The sequence below is a fragment of the Peromyscus californicus genome, unplaced genomic scaffold (assembly GCF_007827085.1).
Source record: "Peromyscus californicus insignis strain IS unplaced genomic scaffold, ASM782708v3 Scaffold_23__1_contigs__length_62951481, whole genome shotgun sequence".
NCBI lineage: Eukaryota > Metazoa > Chordata > Mammalia > Rodentia > Cricetidae > Peromyscus > Peromyscus californicus.
The window spans coordinates 19790109-19800779 of NW_026294534.1; the positions used below are offsets into that span (position 1 = coordinate 19790109).

The 10671-nt window shown below is 43.7% G+C and overlaps 1 long non-coding RNA gene and 1 other non-coding gene across 2 annotated transcripts; both read right to left on the reverse strand.

Annotated features, from left to right (window-relative positions):
- Positions 1-1072: 1072 nt before the first annotated feature.
- Positions 1073-4176, reverse strand: LOC128119435 (uncharacterized). Its single transcript, XR_008221535.1, has 3 exons — positions 4095-4176; positions 2872-2969; positions 1073-1503 (listed from the first exon to the last, which is right to left on the reverse strand). It is a non-coding gene; the product is annotated as an uncharacterized LOC128119435 (long non-coding RNA).
- A 4597-nt stretch (positions 4177-8773) lies between these two features.
- LOC128119524 (U8 small nucleolar RNA) lies at positions 8774-8910 on the reverse strand. Its single transcript, XR_008221554.1, has one exon. It is a non-coding gene; the product is annotated as a U8 small nucleolar RNA (small nucleolar RNA).
- Between the last annotated feature and the right edge of the window lie 1761 nt (positions 8911-10671).

Genomic DNA, 10671 nt, shown 5'->3' on the forward strand with positions numbered 1-10671 from the left:
CTCTTAGCACCTAGGCTTTGTCTTTTCCTGAAGACAGAGTTTCCAGAGAACCTGCGGTGACACAAAGCCAGTCAGGATGACGCTCTGCTGTGATGGATCTCATACCCTCAGTAAGTGCGCACTGTGGCTGCCGTGTTTATTGTATTTTCTACGGGACACACATCACAGTCTGTAGAGAATGGTGCTTTCAGGTCTAGCTTCCGGGCCTCTGTGAAGCTCCCAGCTGGCGGGCACAGGGCGGCTGCTGCAGAGGAGCGGGCCTTAGGAATGCACGGCTGCTGGTGTCTGCTGTCTTCAGCAGGCAGGCTAAATCGACATGACAGGTTCAGAGAGGGCACAGGGGACCCTTTGCTGTGTGTTTCTTTCTGTAGCACTAGGAGTCAAGTCCAGGACCTCAGGCATCCTAGACAAACTCTCTGGCAATGAGTCCCATCTAAGGCACCAAGATGCCAGAGCAGAGGCAGGGAAGAGAAAGGCAGGGAAAGAGCGTGAAGTTTGGATTCAGACAGACCTAGATTTGGATTCCGGTCTTTAAACCCTGCTTGGGGACATTCTGCCAACTACCCATGTCACTTTAATCTTGTCCTACCTTAAAAAACAACCCCCCAATGCCCCAAACATGATTCAATCAAGATAAACCAACCACAAATCTCTCTACCCAGTTTTCCGTGACATTTGCCATCAGTCTCCGCTCCCTCCCCCAATCCACTACAAATAAGAACTGGAACTTGTGAGAAAGATGTATTTAGAATGCTTGTAGGACAATAACCCTCTATCAAGAACACATTTAAACTATGCTGATACCATCAGGAAATGCTGGAGATTCACATTCAAGTTACATACAAGTGGATGCTCTTCAAAGTCCGTAGGAAAATGGCCAGTCTACAGGTTAAAAACAATTTAAGGGCTTCCTTCAATAGCTTCCTGTCTGGACTATTTCTTTTTTTTTTTTTTTTTTTTTTTTTGGGGGGGGGTGCCACAAGGAAGGGAAGGTGGACCTGGGAGGAATGTAAAGCAAGTGTGATCGGGGTTTATTGTACAAAACACCCAAATAAATAATAAAAATATTATGTTGGGGGGGGGAGTAAAAAAACAAAACAAAACAAAACAAGTAAACAAACAAAAAACAAAACATTTGGGACAGTAAACCTGGTTACAAATTTCAGTTCAGAAAATGAATTCGAGATAGACTTAGATTTTGTCCTGATGTCTGGAGGACTTTCTCATGTTTATATTCAAGGAACCAGCTCTTGCCCTGCCGTGTTGTTGAACCACCTGAAGCTTAGAGTGCTGTCTCCATGACTTAGCAGGGTCCACAGCACGAAGGGAGGATGGAGCAACAGCCGGAAGGCTGGTGAACGGTGCAACACCTTTGCTTCTTCCCTTTCTACTTCCCTTCTCTTCTTCTCTCTCTCATTGATTCTTAACCCTTTCAACATATGACGTTCTGGGACAGGCACAGCAGAGTCTGAGGCAGGCGAGTCCTGAGTTACACAGCAAGTCCTGAAAAGAAATAGGAAGAAGCAGCAGGTCTTAGCTGAAGCTGCAGAGAGCCGATGAGAACCCTGGGAACTGTGCCCTCTACTGAGGAAATCTCTGAAAACCCCTGGCTCTATGTGCCCTTAGTTGATGCTAATTGCTTTAATTGTGGAGGTCACATGGCTGAGCATTGAGCTGTGGGTGTACCGCAACTTTGCTGCTGTGGGAGACTCTTAGGGAAGCAACCTAATGGTGACTATGCCTCATGAAAAGATGCATTTGAATATCTTGTCTGGTGACGGTGGCTTTTCAGTGATTTCCCCTTGTCCTTGGGGGAGAGTTCCTCACTTCTGTCTCCTCCTAGACCTCCAAGGAAAGACATCCTTTTCCTGACAACTAACTACAGATTTATCTATTCCTGAGAAAAAGGGAGACTTGAGTCATACATAATACCTTCCAATTAGTAACCTCGCTCCTTAAGTTCTATATTCCAGAATATCTACTAGCCTGTGCAGCAGAAAAGCACTCCCTAAGGGTTTGTGTGTTGACCCCTCTCTGAGAAGCTTCCCTACAATGCACGGCACAGCATTGCTTCTGTAACCTCAGGCAAGATTGCAACTATTGGTAACAGCCTCTGTCTTGTAGCATCACCTTCATCTTTATCAGTACCATCAATAACATCTTAATTAAAAAAAACAAAGGAGTTGAGCTTGACAGATGGCTCTCAGCTAATCGTGTCGGCTGCTTTTCAGAGAGTTCAACAAGGTCAGCAGGTAGCTCCAACTCCAAGGATCAGTGGTTATCTGTACATACATCACACACACACACACACACACACACACACACACACACACACACACACACCCTGGGTGGGGAGAGAGAGGGAGAGAGAAGAGAGAGAGAGAGAGAGAAAGAGAAAGAGGACTAATAAAATAATTCTTAAAAGGAATTACAAATTTCCCCTGCTATTGCAGGATAGTAGCTCATAGTTATATTGTAGGAATCAGCTCTTGTTCAGCCATGTTGTCGACACAGTCAGAAGGACAGTGGCACAGCTCTGGGCAGAAGAGGCTTGCTAACAATGAACAACTAGGCTTCCCTTCCCTTCTTTACCTCCTTCTCGTCCTACCTTCCTTTGTTCCTTCTTCTTTTTTAAAAGATTTATTTATATATTTTATGTATATGAGTGTTCTGTCTACATGTACATCGGCACACCAGAAAAGGGCATTAGATCCCATCATAGATGGTTGCGAGCCACCACGTGGCTGCTGGGACTTGAACTCAGGACCTCTGGAAGAGCGGCCAGTGCTCTAACCTCTGAGCCATCTCTCCAGTCCCCATCCTTGTTCCCCCCTCAATGCTTTCAAAACAATGTATGGTTTACTGGCTTACCAAATGCTTTTCTTCATTCCAGCCACTTGTCCTTGGGTCACTGACCTTTCAAGTGGGGAGCAAGGAACTTGGGTTCGTCATTAATCCTCTTCTTCACACTCAGGTGAAAAGAAAACAGAGTCAGGTGCATGATTCCCTGGGAGTCACAGAACCACGCAATGCCAAGGCTGGGAGCAGAGAAGCCACAGCTGGTTTCATACATTGCTCTAGTCATCGTCCTCAGTCTCATTACATCGTTTCTATGAAAACTAAGGCATTCTGACAGCCAAGGATGCTGTTGAGCTGGTAGAGTACTTGCCCAGCACGCACCAGGCCCTCAACACCATCTGCAGTACTGTCTACACTGGGAGAGGTAGAGTTTACCTCTAATCCCAGAACTCTGGTGGTGGAAGCAGGAGTGTCAGAAGTTCAAGGTCATCCTTAGCTACACAATGAACTCTAGTCAAGCCTCGGATGAGTGTAAATGAATCCCTGCCTCCCTAAATAAAAAGCAAATAAAATAAACAGATAAAACATTCTTTGCTGGCAATTGTGATGCACACTTGCAACCTCAGCACTCAGGAGGCTGAGGAAAGGGGCATCTTGTAGTTGAAGCTAGGCATACCCAGAGAGTTCAGGACAAGGGCTGGGGATGTAGCCAGAGTTAAAGTGCATGCTAGTGAGTGGGAGACCCTGGGTTCTATCCCAAGTGAGGCAAAGAAAGAGAAAAAAGTATAGAATAGAATACATACTTAGAGCTAATATGGTAGAAAATTGGAAAGTAAGTGCTTCAGAGAATAATTGTTTTGTGAGTTTCTTGTTTGTATCATAAAAGCTAAGTTTAATTAGAAGATTATCCTCGGTTGGAAAGTAACATTTGTTAAGAGGACATTTCTGTTGTAAAAAGTGTTTTAAGACTTTTTCCTGCTTCCAAAATGCACTGCATCATTCCTCCCCAAAAATAAGGGATATATTTTGGCATGGTTATATTAATCCGGTATGTGCTTTGCTGAAGTTTTTTTTTTTCTTTTCCTTTTCTATTTTAAACAGGTTTAAACTGTATGAATGAACATTCGGTGGACTTATGGCCAACTGTGAGTTCTCTTTAAACTCAAAATAAGAAAAAAAAACTTGTCTATAAAGATTTGTACACCAGAGGCTGATATGCATGTATTATTTATGATCCACCACAGCATAACACTATCAATAATGTAACGATCCCATGTGCTGTTTAAAATACCTACCCCTGTTAGAACTTCTGGTGTTCGCTGTTCCTCAGTAGTAGTTCACGTCTACCATGCCCAGCATTTCCACCACATGCAGGAAAAAGAGCATTGACAGTTCTAGTATCCAAACATATGCTAATTTGGGGAATAGAAGAAACCTTAAATTGCTAATCATAGCAGTAGCTCAAATTGCCCCTATCCTACTATCCTTTATCCACTAAATCTTAAGACAAAGGGAGAGCTTGAGGAAAAAGACTGGAACAGAATGTAGTAACTGCATTGACAAGAAAGGTAAACATTGGTGACAATCTTCAGCACCTCTGAGGACTTCCCCTGTGCCAGCCACTGAAGTAGGCCTTTCTGTTAATGCCCCAGCCACACTGTGAGGAAAGACTGCATTTTGGAAGTGAGGACAGTGACAATCCAGGAGGTCAAATAATATTCCTAAAACTCCATCATAACTGGTAAGTGGCTGAGCTAGAATTCCAACCTGGATCCATCCGGATCTAGGCAAATACTTGCAAGCCCCTGGAAAGGCTTTTAGACCCATGAATACTTAATGAATGGAATGCGCTTTAGTGTCCTTTCTGAACTGGGTCATGGTCAGCACCACTTCCATTTCCCTTCCCCTTGGATCCTCTCCTGTGCACAGAGCTGGGGAAGTCAGGACTGATGAGAAAATGGAGCTGGATCCTACACCCAATGCCAGGCAAGAAACCCCCTTAGGTGTGTCTGGTCCAAGACAGGCAGACTCCTAACTCTGAGAGAGCAGTGGGTACAAGCACAGCAGAGTCTGTGGTTTTCTCCTTGCACAGCTGGGGATGGAAGCCTAGGGAGCACTCTCCCACTGAACCACACCAGCTTTGGGCATGTTTGTTAGCCCTGCCATGGCCCCACTCAGCAACATCCAGTAAAGGACATACCCTGGTAAAAATGATTCCCAAAACATGATCCTGGGAATTCTAGACCTCTCTTCCAGCCTCTTGACTTTGTACTTTATAGAACAATTATCTGGGGTCTTCAACATAGAAAGAAATGTGCTCCAACTGTAAATCTCTTAATGCAGAAACAATTTCAGCTCTGGTAACCACTGCTCTGGAACCCAGAACTTGGTGAAATAAAATGTATTCCAAGACAGGAGCCCCAGCTTTGTGATTGGAAATGAGAAGGCAATACCAAGTCCTGTTGACTTCCTAGGGCACTACAATAAATCACTGCAAATTGGTTGGGCTAACACCACAGAATGCTGTTCTATCACAGCTCTGAGGATAAAAGCACAAACAAAATGCAGGTGTTGCAAACCTAGGCTCTCCTGTAGGCTGCTACAGAGAACTATCCCTAGTCTCTTCCAGCTCTTGATGACCCCAGGTGTGCCTTGGCTTACAGCTTCCCAATTCAGATCTCTGCATCTGTAGCTACAGGGCTTTGTCTGTGCCCCTGCCCCTTTCTCCTCTGTTTCTTCCGAGGAAGGTGGCGATTGAGTTTAGAGTCCTGTCCTCAGACATGCTGCTCCTGCAGATCTGGGGTCTGACTCAGGCTACTGTATTTTTAAAACTCTGTGGCTCTTCCTGATGCCCATGGCCAGCTCTGTCCACTTGAGGAGAATCCTTTTCCAGAGAAGTGGAGGAAGGATTGCACGTGGCTCACTCCCAGCATGGCTTTGTGATATTATAGACTTGGACATTTCTGGGACAGATGTGTCTCTGCAAATTTGTATATCCTAAACAAAACTGAGAGAGAGATGAAGTTTCTCTGTGGGTTCTGTGTTTCCTATGAAATAGCCCAGGAAGCACTGGGCTAAATTGTATGGTGTTCTTGGTGTAGTGACAAGTGACAACAAGCACCCACTGAACATTCACAAAATTGAGACTTTGCTAAGACACAAAAAGATTTAATAAGCAATAAAGACTCTATATGACAAAAAGCATCCACTGTCCATCCACAGTCAAATCAAAGCTCAATTCCAGAGCTCTCTCAACTTGCCTTTCTGGAAGGTATCACAGTGCCTCACTGGTCCTCTCTTTTTTGAGGGGGAGGAAGATAAACCTAATAATGCACAGGGATTTGATGTTTAGGCCTCACTAGACTGTGCATACAATTAAAGAGAATTTTAATCATAGGGTCCTAACTGCACCAGGTCTAATCCCAATGTAGTGCATAATGTGGCCTTTTCCCAAGAGTCTGTCAGTGCCCCAGGTTTCTCTGCCCATTGATGAGCATGACTACCTTCCCAAGGCCAAAGCTATACCCTCTATCCCATGACAGCTGGAGAGGAGTAGGAATGAGGTGCAGATGGCTAGGTAGGTAAGAGACAGAAGGAAGAAAATGGTGCAGTGCCTTGAAAAGACAAAAGCAGAAAGAGAACCCACCCACCTAGAGTTCTATTCCCAGCAAAACTGTCCTTCATGAGCAAAGTCAGAGTAATCATTTCCAGATAGGGGAAAGCAGGAAATCCATCATCTAGAGCAAACCTGTGATACAACCAGTGGTGAACAGAGTCAGCCAGTTTCGCCGATAAACAAGGTCCAGGCCAAGGCCAGTAAGACCCTCACTCAAAAACAAAATGGATGGAACCTGGAAATGTACAAATGTGCACATACATACATGCATTCTCTCTCTCTCTCTCTCTCTCTCTCTCTCTCTCTCTCTCTCTCTCTCTCTCTCACTCTCTCTCTGCCTGCCTGTCTTCTGTCTGCCTTTCTCCCCTACATTGACTCAGTCCTGTGTTTGCAACAAAGATTGATAAATGTCTTTGAGGATCACAGTAAGCTAAATACAGATCATACGTGACTCCATGGAAACACTTAATAAATTCTGTAACGATAGGTTATAAATATTGATGGAGAACAACAAATTTACAATAAGGGCCTGGGGGTCTAGTGCTAGAAAAGTTTCTGGCCACACAGATAGAACAAAAGTCACCAGACTAGTAAACAAGACCACTCCCAGCCTTCTGGGTGCCTAACAGTTATACATTCCTTCCTTCAAGGAACAACCCAGTGTGTTTAACATTCCAGGTTCCCCTAGTGCTTACCTATGAACACAAAGACTCCATGCTTCCTACAATGCCCAACTCACTAATGAGGTCACCTTCAGAATTCAGAATTAGGGCTTAGAAATTCCACTTCCCAGCAGGACTCAAATGAAAGGAGGACCATCTTCTTATTTTATTTAATTAACTATTTTTCTCTCATATATTACATCCTGACCGAGTCCCCTCCCTGTGTCCCCTCTCCCCCAGATTCACTCCTCCTCCTTTCTCTTCAAAAAAGGGCAGGCCTCCCAGGGATATCAACCAAACCTGGAATATCAAGTTATAGTAAACCTAGGCATATCCTCTCATATTAAGGCTGGATGAGGCAACCCAACAGGAGGAAAAGGGTCCCCGAAGCAGGCAAAAGTGTCAGAGACAGCTGACAACATGACAGAGACATGCCTACTACCCTGTTCCCACTGGTAGCAGTACCATAGGAATCTCAAGCTACACAACTGTAACATATGGGCAGAACACATAGGTCAGACCCATACAGGCTCCCTGATTGTCGGTTCAGTAAAAAGAAAACATCTGAGAGGCAGTGGTCATCATTCTGAAACTTATTTCTCCAGCAATGGTGTAGGTGTTTGAGACTGATCTCTTATCTAGGAACAAGTTACGGAGATAACAATACGTTCTAAGACAGTGAGGCTATCAAGGCAAAGAGAACCAAGTTGAACAACTGTACAAGACCTGGCTTCCTGGGGGAGGAGATCCACTAAGCTAATCCAGTTTACACTGCCTGACCTTGGTGGGATAGCCTACCATGCCTACATCTCTTGTGTGAAGAGGCATTTTAAATGCCAGGGAGCTAGAAGGCAGGATTATGGTAGCTTTCTAGCTAAACATTAAATCAGATCATTTCAAGGCCTTGAGGCTTAAAGTCATGTTTATATAACAATGGTCCAATTGCAAAAATGGAAAGGTCAGGCTGCTTTGTTTACCGGAGCCTTATAGCCACATCCCCAAAACTCACTTGCAAACCCCATTTGTATTCTGCAAGGCATCAAGAAAGCTTGTAGGAAATTTAACCAAAGGATTTGGATCTCAAATAAAAATGGGTTGCAAGTTTCAACTTAGTATGAGGTATATAGGAGAAAGGAAATTTAATAGTTAATACCTCAGGTCATATGAGATGCCTAAAAGTGAATCAAGAAGAATACATGGAAAGGCATGTTTTCTTATAGTTTTTGTCTGCTACAAAAATGTCATGTTTAAGAATAGTGGGGATTAGTCCCAGAAAGACAAACATTGAATATGCTCTTCTGCATTGGAGACTCGTAGCTCCAAATCTTCAGATGTCAGGACATAATCTGGAGTAACTGCAAAAACCAGACAGAGCAGGTTGCAGATAAATCCTGTTTGCTTGGGCTTCTTTTAGCAGGGTATTTTTAAAAGCTTTTTATTGATTCTTTGTGGATTTCACATCATGCATCCCAATCCCATTCCTTTCCCTGTCTCTTCATATCTGTCATTTGCCCTTGCCACCCCCCGTCTCTCCTCACAAATAAAATAAAATAAAAATTAAAAGAAAAGAAAATCTCGTTGTGGAGGCTGTAGTGTGACACAGTGAGTCACACAGTATATCCTTTTAGTCCATACATCTTTTTTTCTTTTCTTTTCTTTTCTTTTCTTTTCTTTTCTTTTCTTTTCTTTTCTGAGAATTAGATAGGAGCAACCAGGATGTTGTCAGGTCCTGGTTACACGGAAATGCTAATCAGCATATCATGCAAGCTCCGGATCATCATTTTCTATCTGCCATCTGAGAGGAGGAACAGGTAAGAATTAACCTCCTGATGATAGTTCATACATCTTTACTTGCAAGTGTTCATTGCAAAGAGTCTTTGGTCTGGTTCGAGGGTTCTGGTTTCTGCTTCACTATCAATACTGAGCCTTCATTGGGACTCCTCTTGGATATCCTGTTGTCCTGTGTCATGGAGATCCTGCAGCTTTGGATCTGCTGGACTGGCCCCTTCACATGCTCCAGCAGATCATAGATGGGGTGGATGTTGGGGTGGGTCAACTCATAGCCCTGGTTCTGTGCCTGGGTGGTTGTTGGGTTGGTCATCCCACCAGCTCTCCCTCATCCTCCTCACCAGGGTGGGCTCTCCAGCACTGCCCCTGCAGCTAGCTCACACTATGTAGCAAGTAACAAGGGGGCAGGGCTGGTTCTCCTGCTCCCATGCCCTCAGGGCTGGCTCACCCACACCCCAGCCAATAGGGTCAGCTCTACTGTGCTGCCTAGGTGGGGTACAGGGCCTCCTTTCCCTAAGTGCTGCAGTTAGTAAGGGGCAGGGTCAGTTCTCCAGCCTGCCACTGGTGATGAGGGGTGAGGAGGGCAGGGGTGAGGGGTGAGGTGAACACTACATGGTTGATGAGGGGGATAGGGCCAGCTCTCCCACTCTTACCCACACCCCTGCCAACAAGGTCAGCCCCATTGTGCTTAGCAGGTATTTTATCCCAGCAATACAAAGAGTACCTAAGATACTGGGAATTTATCAGATGGAACACTCAATATTGCTTTGTTATAGGAAGAATTTGTTGTGCTTTGGAATGCATCTGGAGTGTATCTTGGGTATTGGTTACTTTTTTGTTCCTGTGATTAAAAACTAAATGCATCCATACAGCTAAGGAAACCATAAATTAAATGAAGAAATCTACAGAGTGGGTAAGGATCTTATCCAGATATACATTTGACAGAGGATTAATATTCAGAATATATAAAGAACTCCTAAAACAAAAAGAAAAGAAAATGAACAAACGAACACCACCACCACCACCACCAACAAAACAAGCAACAAATGACCCAAATAAAAAAATGGGTCAGGGTCATAAAAACAGACATGTTGATCAACGGTATTGAACTGAAGACCAGTCATAAGTTCACATGCTTATAGACAACTGATTTTTGACAAAGAAGCCAAAAATACACACCAGAAAAAAGACAGCATCTTCAACAAACAGTGCTGCTCAAACTGGATGGCTGAAGAATCCAGGCAGATCCATACCTATCACCCTGTACAAAACTCAGTTCCAAATGGATCAAAAATTTAACGCAAAACCAGATACCCTGAATATGATGGGAGAAGAAGTGGGGAATAGTCTTGAATTCATTGGCAGAAGAAAAGATTTTCTGAACAGAAAACCCACAGCACAGGCACTAAGATCAACAACTAATAAATGGGACCTCATGAAACGAAAAAGCTGCCATATGGAAAAGGATACCATAATTTGCACCAAGTGGAAGGCTGCAGACTGGGAAAAGATTATTATTTTTTTTTTACTAACTACACATCCAATAGAGGACCACTATCTAAAAAGTAAGTGAAGAACTAAAAAAGCTGGATATCAAGAATATAAACATCACAATTAAAAAATGGGGTACAGAACTAAACAGAGAATTCTCAGAAGATGAAACACAAATGGTTGAGAAACACTTAAAGAAATGTCCAACAAACACTAAGGGCCATTTGAGGGGTCATATGGGAATGTACTAGAGTAGAAGCTTCTTAAAATATGTAAAAATGAAGGAAATCTAAATGGAGTCATCAAATAAGAGAG